Raw genomic sequence first — 13,038 nt, 5'->3', positions numbered from 1 at the left:
GGTCAGATAATGGGCCTGTCTTTGTCTCTCAAGTAAGTCAGCTGGTGGCTAAGTTATTGGGGATTGATTGGAAATTACATTGTGCATACAGATCCCAAAGCTCAGGACAGGTAGAGAGAATGAATAGAACAATTAAGGAGGCTTTATCTAAATTAACGCTTGCAACTAACTCAAAGGATTGGTTGTGACTCCTACCCCTTGCCCTTTATTGAGCTAGGAACACCCCAGGCCCACATGGGCTGACACCCATTAAGATTCTTTACGGCGCACCACCCCCCAGCCATAACATTTTTTGATGTGGACATATCTGATTATGCTGATACCCCTTGCCTTCAGGCTCATTTGCAGGCCTAGCAACTGGTACAGCAAGAGATCTGGAAACCAATCATGACAGCCTACCAAGAGGCAACCAGAGCACCAGCAGTCCCACACCCGTTCCATATGGGAGACACTGTCTGGGTCTGGAGACACCAAACCCGGAACCTCGAACCCCGCTGGAAGGGACCCTATACCGTGCTCTTAACTACACCCATGGCATTAAATTCAACTGAATTGCTGCCTGGATCCATGTGTCGCACGCCAAGGCCACTCAACCGGGACAACTTCCTAATGGATTGGATCCAGAACCATCATGGAAACTTCAACACTCTCAAAATCCTCTAAAGATAAGACTCGTCTGCTCCTGATCCGTACATTGTTTTTCATTTTACTACTCCCCCGGGCCTTAAGTGCCAATAGCCCAAGAAGCCCCCATACCCCCTATCAGGTGACTTGAAAAATTTATAATCTGATCACTGGAGAAACAGTAAATACCACTATGTTAATAGGACCTATCCAGACATCCTTTCCCACCCTATATATAGACTTATGTGACTTGGTGGGAGAATACTGGGACTCGTCAGAACAGGAGCCATTCCCTGGCTATGGATGCAAGCATCCGGGATGGAGGGTCAAAACTAGACTACACACCTTCTATGTTTGCCCGGGACATGGATGCAGCTGGGGGGACCGAATAAGATGTGGGGGCCCTCAGAAGGATTCTGTGCTAACTGGGGTTGTGAAACAACAGGGACAACTTATTGAAAGCCTTCCTCCTCCTGGGATCTAATTACAGTGAAACAGGGAAACACCCCAGGATATGAGGGGACAGGACCCTAGATCTGTGGGAGGAAGGACTGTGGACCATGTTTTGACTCAACTAAAGGAGCAGCCCAGGGGCCACAGTAAGAGGCAGGTGTAATCCACTGATGATACATTTCACAGAGGCGGGCAAAAAGGCTGATTGGGCCAATTCAAGGAGCTGGGGTCTCCATTTATACCACAATGACTGTGATCCCATAGCCCTATTCGCTATTTCCAGAGAAGTTATGCCAGCCCAACAAGTCCAATCAGTCGGTCCCAATATATTAGCTGACCAGAAGCCTCCTTCTCAACTGGTGGCTCCTCCCAAGGAACCGGCCACCCCCTTTAATGCCTCTGTTACTCTGGCGGGGACTCCCAATCCTGCTACCACCTCAACCACTTCTGAAAACCTGACCACGGTCCCTGGAACCAGGGATAGACTTCTCAAACTAATCCGAGGGGCATATCAGGCCCTAAATCACTCAGATCCAGATAAAGACAAAGAATGCTGGCTGTGCCTAAATCCCAGTCCACCATATTATGAGGGCAGAGCCCTCATAGGAAATTTTTCCAAGCACTCTAGCTCTCCTCCCAGTGCATGCCTGGGAACGGGGCACCAGTTAACTCTAACTCAAGTGACCAGATTAGGCACTTGTATCGGACGCCCCCCCTTCTACCCTAGGCATTTGCAACGAGGCCATAAGCATTTCAACTGGCAACTATTACTTGGTGCCCCCAGATGGAACCTATTGAGCATGTAGTACTGGGTTAATTCCTTGAGTGTCAGCCGCTGTTTTAAATTTGACCCAAGATTATTGCGTGTTAGTCCAGCTATGGCCACGCATACATTATCATTCTGATGAGACTGTGTTACAGTATTATGAAGATTCCCCTCGGAAATTCAAGAGGGAACCACTGTCCCTTACTCTGGCCATGTTATTAGGGATAGGAGGAGTAACTATGGGCATTGCTACCGGCACCACAGCTTTAGTACGCACAGACAAATATATGTTTTTACACCAGGCTATGAATGAGAATCTGAAGGCCATCAAAAAGTCAGTGAGACCCTTAAAGCAATTCTTGACCTCGTTATCTGAGATTGTGCTACAGAACAGAGGAGGGTTGAACCTATTGTTCCTCAAGGAGGGAGGTCTTTGTGCAGTCTTAAAGGAAGAATGTTGCTTCTATGTAGATCAGACTGGGGTAGTAACTGAGACCTTGGATAAGCTCAAAGAGAGGTTAGACAAGAGACAACGAGAGTTTGAATCACAGCACGGTTGGTTTGAGGGAATCTACAACAGATCCCCTTGGTTCACCACCTTGATATCCTCCCTGATGGGACCATTTGTTCTCTTAATGTTAATCCCTCACCTTCGGTCCCTGTATTCTTAATCTCCTGACCCAGTTTGTTAAAAACCGCTTGTCGGTCATACAAGCACTGGTGCTGACCAACCAATACCAGGCCTTAAAGCAAATGGAGACAGAAGTTCCCTAATAAGTAAATGGTTTTACTTATGTTAAAGAAAAGGGGGGAATGAGAAGACCCCCGCCCGTCTGCCCTAGTAGCTACCCCCACCTGCTTCAGGGAATTTCCTTTGCCACTATAGTCCAAACCAGGTCAAGCTGTTCCCAAGCCTGCATAATCACTCTGAGGCCAGATGGGGCCCTGATGATAAAATAAAAAAAAAAAACAACAACAACAAAAAACAAAAAACAAACAAACAAACAAAAAAAACCAGGATATCTGTGGTCAGATACCTGGAGGTCAGCCTTCAGCCTACAGGAAGACAAAAGGTAGCAGGAAGCCCAGAATGTGCTGAAATGAGCCTTAACTGATTCCCATGCATTCCCCTGACCTGACCCCATCGTCTTGTCTGAAATAACCACTGAGAATGCATCCACTTCTGTAAGCCTGCTTCTTGCTATATAATCAGCCCCGAACTTAGCCTGGGACCCTCAGTCACCCGAAGGCTGTAGTGTCTGCGGGCACCCGTGTGAACAATTAAAAAGTACCTCTTGCTTTTGCATCCAGTGCAGACTGGTCTTGGTTCTTGGGCGTCGGCGTTCCCGAGGGAAAGACACCATAATTAGGGGTCTTTCAGTAGTATAGGAAACACAATAGCCAAGCACTAGGGTCCAGGAAAAGCATTGGAGGACAGGAAAGAAATCCACTCCACATATCAGAATATAAGGAATGGTTTATTAAATATACTACCCTTTGCTTCAAGCAATCACCCATTACTGGTCCTGGGAACCAGTCAAGGAGTATTGTATAAAGACTCACATTGATGACCCCTCTTTTTATTTTTTTTTAACCAAAATATAATATAGTCATGTCCCCCATATTTACAAAATTCAATTATTTGATAAACTGATTCTTTATTATGTGTGTGTGGAGATGAAGATGTGGCTCAGGAGAGGTAGAATATAGTCCAAGTTTCAAGTATCACTATTGTGTCACAAATCAAGGCTCCTGTACCTTTTACTCAAGTTTGGCTAACAGTCACTAACAGAGATGAAACTTGGTGATAGGACTGCTCATCTTCCCTATCTTTCAATGAACTTCATGGCCTGGGCAATATTTTTTGCTCTGTGTCAGGAACAGAAGATTACTCATAAAGAAAAGCCCAAGGTTTCTCAAACAAAACAAATTATTTCCATTGCCTCTAGTTTCCTACCAGAAATACATAAAAAATGACACGGCTGAAGGCATCATTACACACAATTTGAGGAATAAAGCTGAAGATGGCATAATTTTCAGTAATGAATCTATGGCTGATACTCTAAGCCATCATGCTTGAAGAGGTCATAGTTCTTGGAGAAGAACCTGCTTCAGTTATTTTGCTGACTGGACATATTGGTAAATATATTCTAAATATTTATGTCTGAACATATAGTTAGTGCTGATCTCAGCCTTTGTTAGCTAAGCTATGTAGTGGAGAAAAGCTTAATTCTGAGATACATAACATTTCACATTCCAGTGAATGTGCTCTGGTCTATTGGGGATCTATATCAGCTCCTCCATGCCAAAAGAATACCTCAGTAGAGAGGGTGGAGAATATGTAAGGCCCAGAGAATGAGGAGGAGTGCTATGCTGTAGACTCCATGACAATGTGAACAGACCAACATCACATCCTTATTTTGATCACATTTGAATTGACAAAGGTTATCTCTTTGCTTTGAATACCCACTTGGTGTTCTCCAGTGAGATTAATCCAGAAGGTTCTGAGAATGTGATGGAAGATAGCCCACAACACATAACCCTTTCCCTGAATCCTACAGGAGCCACAAGCTGGGACATCTGACATTTAGATCAAGAATCTGTGACTCAGATATCACTGCAGAGACTTCAAAACTTATTTGCAAGTGAATCAGTGTAAGTAAGTACTGTGTGGATGAAACCATGCATCTAGAAATGCATCTACATGATGAAACTAAAATCCTCTAAGCTTTTAAAATGTGTTTAAATACCTTGGTAGGGATAGGGTACTTTATTTTGGCCTTAAACCACATTGATAACACACCAGGAATCTGACAAAATCAGAATAGACCCTAAGACATAGAAACTACATTGTGATTTGACAGCATTTCCAGAAATGGACTTGAGGCTCAGGGACACCTTGAGGAGTGTGTTAGCCAGGAACATCTTGTAGGCTCCTGAACCTCAGCTGCTGAATCTAGCAGCATTGTTTCTATGGTTTGAGTACCAGAGCATAGCCAGGGTCAATGATGAAATTGATGTTCATGTTTTATGTGAGGATGATATAGAGAGTGGAGGAAATCAAGGTTAATGGTTTATACGTCCTACCAGGGTATTACAGCATGCTCTGTTGGCTCTTACCAAAATCCTAAATTCTGTTCTAACTGGAGAATAAAATGAAGCTCTGCTGTGGATCAGAGGACCCTACCTGCTCCAAATGATCCTTGAGACTCTTCAAGATTCAACCTGGTGCCCGTTGCCCAGTAGGACTGTCCTGTGTGATGCTATCTATCTTGTTCAGCTGAGATTGTAAATTTCATAGAAAAATAAACATTGCAGTGGAAAACAGGACTTTGAAAATATTCAGATGCTTTATAGATTAGTACTGACTAATTCTAGAAGAGTGCAATGAGAAACACAACTTTGAAGCACAGAGCAAGCCAAGGAACAGAGAAGCCAACTCTTCATGGACTTGTGCATCTGCTGTGTTTCAGCACACTGAAATGTCTTGTGTTAGTGCCAGGAAGTCTCAGTTGACCCTTTGTACCACCTGCTGGCTCTGAATATCTGTAGTAAGGTTTTGTGCAGGTTCACACTGGAGTTTCATTACCCTCTCTCTGGTAGAGTAATATCTGGCTGTGTCTCCAATTTGCAGACTGTTCAGTTTTAAGGAAACTTGGTTATTGGAGGTGTCCCTGATGATGGTGACTTAGGATTTGAGAACTGAATTATAATCAGTGTATTCATTATACCATATTATTCCCATTAACTCCAGACCCTATCCTGGAGGCTGGTGGACCCTGTGTATATGACAGTTGGCTAATGAGAGCACAGAGACAATGCAGGTGAGAGACAGGGTCTGGTCTGTGATGGCTGAACCAAGTCAGGTCCTGACTCCTTCATCTGTACCTGTACCTGGGACAGGTCACCTGGGACAAGCATCATCATCATTAGTCATATATTCCATACATGGTGTTCCTCAGTCTCTCTCCTTAAACCCTGAAACACTTACAGGTTAGAAAGTTTATGAGGCATAGGAGCAGCACCAGGAGAGCCATGCTCTGTTGGAGGCTCTAGGCTTCTCAGCTAGGCCTTGGCTTTCTTCCTAATCCTGAGGTTTCGTTGAAATGGGAGAGGTTCCTGAGAGTGTAAAAGGAAGCACAGGAGGTTTCCATTTCCCCTTCAGATGACTGACGTTTGTTTTCTGCTTCTTAGTAGAAATAGAAATGGATACTCAGGAACATTTTCCTGTTCTGGCTAAGTTTCCAAATACTGACAAACAGGAAATACTTTGAATCACAATTTGCAGATCTACCAGGCAAAAGATGGAAAATGTTTAGGGTGAGTCCACATTCAATCAATGATGGCAGCATGGGGTATCACATACTCGAAGTATTTAAATGTCTCTGAAAATTCATAAGTTGGATTTTGAATGGAATTGGGGCTCATAGTGATCAGAAATCATACTTATAAAAACTTAGAATATATTCTTTTGGTGTCAGTAGAGGCATCTTATTTTTATTCCTCAACTAGAAGATAACTTGTGATTACTAACATTTAGTATGCATGATCTTATGTGTTCATTGGGAAAAAACACAAGTGACTGAATTGGATATAATCTTATTAGGTTCAGACTATTTACCTTTCTAATTAGGGACACCATACCTGGGCACTTTTCCTTGAACATCTCTATTTACGTCAGTCCTTTTTTATCATTGTATTTTTATATTTCTTTTTCTCTGTCCTCAGGTTGCAGCACATAAGAACCCAGGTTTTATGATTGTCATAATGTCGATGGATGAGAAAGCCTGAAGTTCGTAAATACCTCATGAAAAGAAGCAGCATGCAGCAAGGCTTGAGGGTTATGTGATCTGAAGTAATAAAAAGACAGAGAAATCTATGTGATGACAAGACATGGAAGCAGGATATAGTTGAACAGTGGGAACTGCTTTCCTTGTGGTGAGGATGACCACAGAGGACAAGAGACTGCATGGCATTGTCCCCTGCCTTAGTAATGTAGACCAACAGGAAAGGGAAATGAGGAGCTGTAACCAATCTGTCCTGATAGATCCCGAAGAGCATCCACCACTTCTTTTACTAGAATCCCACATTTTATGTTTCTCAACTTGTTGTGCACAATATATTTACTGTGAGTGGCAGTGGGGGAGCTAGAACTTAACATAGGTGAGACAGTCATCCCTGCAAATACTGATGGGGCACAAACACTATGAGTGCTCGGTTCTCCTTATTCATGATGTTCAGTAAGTTAAAAGAATATTTTTCAGACATGTTTAGTATGTCTCATCTTGGGTTTGTCTGATATTCTCATTGTGGTTACAAAAATCATGGAAGGAATATCAGAGAAATAAAGGCACATTTCTGATACTACATTTGGGAGCTTGGTATAGGTCAACTTATTATTCACATATATTTGACATTGTCTACTACAGGGATAGTTTGCATCTGTATTCTGTAGTCTCTTGATTTCTGGGTTCGTGTTTCTGTGAATCTGTATAGAAGGAATTCACTAAGCAAAAGTCATTCGCAAAAGGAATGAGTTGATGGTAAAGGAAATCACTAAGCAAAAGTCATTTCAAAGGGAATGAGTTTATGTTAAAGTCACATATTTGAGAGGTGGGTCCTTATTCTTAAGTGTTTCATCAGTCATTTTGAACTCTCTGCAACCTCAGCCACACATTCCAACATACACAGACAGAGACACACAAAGAGAATGAGATTCCTACTTCCAGATACATTCAGAAACACTCTCACATTCACTGGTAGAAGGAATGACTTTTTTCTTTTTTTCACAGGGTCATCTAGGTGACAGGGACTTTCTATATAGACCAAGCTATGAGAGATTTTCTTGCTTCTGTTTCTCTGTTGAATGCATTAAGACTATATTTCACCATACCCTACCGTCAAATGCACTGTTGTCGTTAATTAAAGAATTCATTACCTTGAAAAACTTTCAATACAATTTATTCTGATAATTATTTAAATTCTCTCTTCTTTTGCAGACCCTTCCCATTTTACTGTTTGCAGATTTCCATAATGATCAGTATTAAGGGTTATTTATAAGGACATATAAGGGTTTGGACTCAAATCATTCATTTTTATGTAGATAGTTAATGGTTTAAAAGTCCATAATTGGCAATACATTTTCTCTTTTAAAAATTATTTTACAATACATGTATTTCTCTTATATATTACAATTCTTTCATCAATGTATAGTGATAATATCCATGGCTCAAGAGTTTGCTCAGTGGTAAGATGCCTGCCATTCAGTATTAGTATCTTAGCTTGATTCACAATACTTAGCTTAGAAGCTGGGTGTGATGGTTTTTTCCTATATTCCCAGCACTGGAGGGGGTTGTGACTGGAGGTTCTCTAAAACTTGCCATCCCAAGAATCTCTCTGTACATTTGTGCTCCAGGTTTACTGTGAGATCATGTCTCAAAAATAAGATAGAAATGAACCAATAAACACACTCAATCTATACTCTAGACTTCAGAAATACGTGCAAATCATACACAATGCACACACAGACTAAACAGTTAGGTTTTCAAGCCATCCAAACATCGTCCTTACCGTGCATTGGATTCATGGTCTATAACTATTTAGAACTGTGTCATGGAGGTTACAGACCTTGGATGAACTGCATGCTATGGAAGTCAAGAGAAAACTCCTGTATACTTGTTTCTTCTCCACAAATTCACAACTGCGCTTTCTATCCTGGGGATGTCCATTCCTTTTCCAGTCATGAGAGTGGCTCATTTAAGTCTCTGAAAGTGAGAAATGATATTTGTCTAAGTGCTCAATTCCTATTTTTAGGAGAGTTTGGTTCTTAAACTTAAGGCATTTCACATGATCATAAAGCACTCTACGGCAGAGTTACAAGCCTAGATCAGTCTTTAAAAACACCACATTATTCTACAGAAAATATTTTTTGAAGATTGCATTTTTGCACTACTACCATATACACTAGGAATCTTAAAATTTATTTTCCTTGCTGCCCAGCACTTATAACTGATTCTGGAAGGATTAATTTACTGAGCATGGATCTCACGAATGTTGGGGTATTGAGGATAAATCAAACCAAACAAAGAAAACAGAAGAAAGAGGACAAGGAGAAGTAGAGGGAAACTTCTCCCTCAGCTGGTGACTCCTGAGTCTGGACTCCTTGACCTTTTCAAGACTACTGTGTAGTTGAACCACAAAATATGCTGGTATCTCACTACTTATGTTCAACATCATTCACCTGAATAAAAATGTATAAATGAGAGCAGACTGCACATGACTAACAGTGTGTGTCACAGACTGTAAAGACAGGGTCTGTTGAGTATCATATGTCAGCACACAAACACACACTCACACACACAGACACACAAACGGAAAGTAGTTTGAGAGAAAGTGTGATAGAGAGAGAAAAAGAAGAAGAGTGAGACACTGAGAGAGACAGGTAGACAAAAAGCCTTAAAAGTAAACAAGTAGAAACACTGTAATAAGCAAACACAAACAACCAAACAGAAAAAAGAAATTGAAAAACTAAATATTTGGACATTCAAGGATTACTACACAAAATACCTGTAGAGAAAATCCCTAAGTGTGATATGGAGAGGCAGTGAGACACAGAAATCCAGTCCTTCATGCTTTTCTGAGCAGGCTATTCTGTGCCCCAGATCTCTAAGTGCTCTCAGCGCCCCCTGCTGGTCCAGTGTTCCCCACAGTGTGCTTTTGTCTGGGCGCACAGTAACATTCACTCACTGTGTCTCTTGCACAGTAGTACATGGCTGTGTCTGCAGACCTCAGACTGCTCATTTCCAGGTACAGAGTGTTCTTGGCATTGTCTCTGGAGATTGTGAACCGGCCCTTCACAGCGTCGGTATAGTAGGTGCTACCACCACCACTACTAATGTATGCAACCCACTCCAGCCCCTTCCCAGGAGACTGGCGGACCCAGTTCATTGGGTAACTACTAAAGGTGAATCCAGAGGCTGCACAGGAGAGTTTCAGGGACTTTCCAGGCTGCACTAAGCCTCCCCCAGACTCCAGCAACTGCACATCACACTGGACACCTGTAAACACAAAAAATTCGGGTTAGAAAACGGACACAAAAGATATTTTTTTCTCTTTCTCATGTCAAAACAGCACAGAGTATCTCATCTTTATGAATTACCTTTTAAAATAAGGACAGAGAAAACCAGTATAAGCCCTAAGTCCATGGTGAGTGGCCTGTATTTAGCGCTGAACCCTGACTGGAAGGATTTGGGAATCCAGGTCTGGTCTCCTCTGCCTGACCTGCAGTGACAGGGCATGCCTAGTTTTATGAGCACAAAGAAGACTTATTTGCATATCTTCCTGCTATAACAGGCTCTGTAGTTGGACGTGGGAAAAACGCAGAACCCAGTACAGATATAAGTCATCATACACACTGATGACAGTTATAGAAATTGAAGCATTAACATAATATCATGTATGCAATTTCCTTCTTAGGCATGTCTCTTTAGGATCAATATGAAATTGAAAAGCTCCACACTACTCTGTTTCTAGATATTATCTCTGTCTTTCCCTTTGTCCTCTCTGCTGGACATAGCTTCTTCCTGAGGTGGAATTTGGGTAGGGTGACACCTGCCTCTAAGTAAACTACTTCTCTGTGACAGGAACACTTGAGACTTTTTTGATTTTTCCTCAGTTCTGAGAAATGCTGTCCTGTGACCCCAGGACGTTTTGCAAGTGAGACGTTCCTTGTGGTTGTCTGTCTTCCTATCAGTGATTGCCATGGAGAGATATTTATATTTGCAGCAATTAATCTTTTGCATCCTGAAATTTTCACAATGATCACTTTCTACTTCCCACTGTGCCTTTCTTTTTCCTAACTTGATACCAGGCAACACGTGGCTGTCTTCATGTTGTCTTATGCCAGTTTTTGTTTATGCATATTTATAGCAGCATAATGGGGGCACTTAATAAATTTTTATAACAAAACACAGAACTTTGGCATCAGTTTGACATTGTCAGAAGAGTCTGTTTCTATTTTCCCAAATTCTCATACTTTCTATTCACTCATCACCTTTCTCTCATTACACCCAACATTTCATTTCAAAACCTCTGTATTACCCTGTGTAATTCCCCTCTTGCCCCTCACTTAAAATGTCTTTTCCTGTCTTGACTTTCATTCTAGTTCTGAGCCTACAAAATAGAAGTCAGAAAACCACGTAGACAGAGTCTCAAATACACATTCTGGATTTTCTATAAGGCATAAAATGTCCTTCCCAATCTTCAATGTGTTGTGTGATATAAGATTTTTAAAATCATTGAAGTTCCTCCAAGCTCAGAGAACACTGATGAAGGGGAGTTGAGAAGAGTGTAAGGAGTGTAACACAGGGAGGGGTACTATTAAATGCCATCTTCTGGACATGCCATGAACATTACAATCATGGACTCATAATGGTTGCTGTTGTCTGTATAATCCTAATTAGGGCCAAGCCAGCCAAACACCTGGTATAGAAAGAGCTGATAATTCCTTGGCCCTACATCCTACTGAAGAGAAGATGGAAATTTATTTTCTGGACAAGGGATATAGTTCCTCTTTTTTGAGGGTATGGTCACTGGTATACTTCCAATATTGCAGTCCATGGGTTCACACACATGCACATATGGGCAGCACTAACTGTGCTTAAATAAGTATAAGGTTGGTAGAGCCCCATGCTTGGGAGATTTGGGAGGAGCTGGATGAAATAATATCATATGGAGAGATCCTAAAGTATAAAGGAAAATAATATAAACTATATAACTGAAGCTCAAAACAATAAATTCAGAAAGCAAATACTTAAGGAACACTGGTAAATATTAAATAACTTGGTAGGCAACTTTATCTGGGACCATCTTCCCATCCAATTAAGAATTGGTGGAGTCCTTTACTTATTTAGGTTTATTTTTAATTCATTAGATTTTTTTTAAAAAACTACCAATACAAATTCCTACTCCCTCTCCTGCTCGTATTACCTCCACAGACCCTCCCACCCTACCCCCATTTAATCCTCACAGAGGATTGCCTTGTGAAAGGTCCAAGGCCCTCCCTACCATATTTAGGCTGAGCAAGGTATTCATCAAAAAAATAGGATATCAAAATGCCAATACACGCAGTAGGGACAAATCCTGGTGACATGCCAGTGGATCCTCAATCTTCCCTAGCCTTGCAAATGTCAACCCCATTCAGAGGAACTGATTTTGTCCTATTCTTGTTCCTTCCCTGTTAGATTGGAGTTGGTGAACTCCCATTAACTCAAGTAAACTGTTGCAGTGTTTGAACCTTTCGTGGTCTTGACCTCCTTGCTCATATTCTCATTCCTTTCACTCTTCAACTGGACTTGGGAGTTCAATCCAGTGCTCCAATGTGGGTCTCTGCCTCTGCATCCAGTTGCTGGATGAATGCTCTATGGAGATATTTAAGATAATCATCAGTCTGAATACAGGGCAAGTCAAGTTTGAACCCTCTCTCCTCTATTTCTTAGGGACCTGGGAGGTCATTTTTTTATTCCTTTGAATTTCTCTAGATTCAGGCTTCTGCTAACCCTATTGTGGCTCCCTCCATTAAGATATCTCTTTCCTTGCTCTCATCTTTGTTTTTCCTCCATCTTGACCATACCATTCCTGCAAGTTCTCCTCTACCCTCTGCCTCTCCCTTTCTCTTCTCTTCCTACCCTCTCCTCTACCCCACCCCATTCTCCCAACCCTGACAGTCAATCTTGCTCATTTCCAATTTCCAGGTGCTCACGTTTGTGCTCACCTCATTACATAGCCTCTCAAAACTGAATGCCCTTTGTTTATAGACAGTATTCACTTATGAGTGAGTACATACCATATTCATCTTTTTGAATCTACGTTACCTCACTCAGTATATTATTTTCTAATTCCATCCATTTGCACGAAAAATTCAAAATGCCATTGATTTTTACCACTGAGTAGTATTCTAATGTGTAAACATGCCATATTTTCTTTATCCATTCTTCAGCTTAGGGGCATTTGCGTTGTTTCCAGGTTCTGGCTGTTACAAATAATGCTGCTATGAACATGATCAGGCAAATGCTTTTATAATATAACTGATCATCTTTTGGGTATATGCCCAAGAGTGGTATTACTGGATCCTGAGGTAAGATGATTCCCAGTTTTCTGAGAAACCACCATACTGTTTTCCCAAGTTGTTGTACAAG

General features: G+C 41.5%; 1 pseudogene; it reads left to right on the top strand.

Moving 5' to 3' along the window:
• Positions 1 to 631: 631 nt before the first annotated feature.
• Positions 632 to 2,617, top strand: LOC146892519 (MLV-related proviral Env polyprotein pseudogene; annotated as a pseudogene).
• Positions 2,618 to 13,038: the final 10,421 nt, after the last annotated feature.

Source organism: Myodes glareolus, chromosome 11 (assembly GCF_982192425.1).
Source record: "Myodes glareolus chromosome 11, mMyoGla1.1, whole genome shotgun sequence".
In the NCBI taxonomy this organism is placed as follows: domain Eukaryota; kingdom Metazoa; phylum Chordata; class Mammalia; order Rodentia; family Cricetidae; genus Myodes; species Myodes glareolus.
The sequence above is the reverse complement of the archived record's forward strand: the minus strand, read 5'-3'. Positions and strand labels throughout refer to the sequence as shown.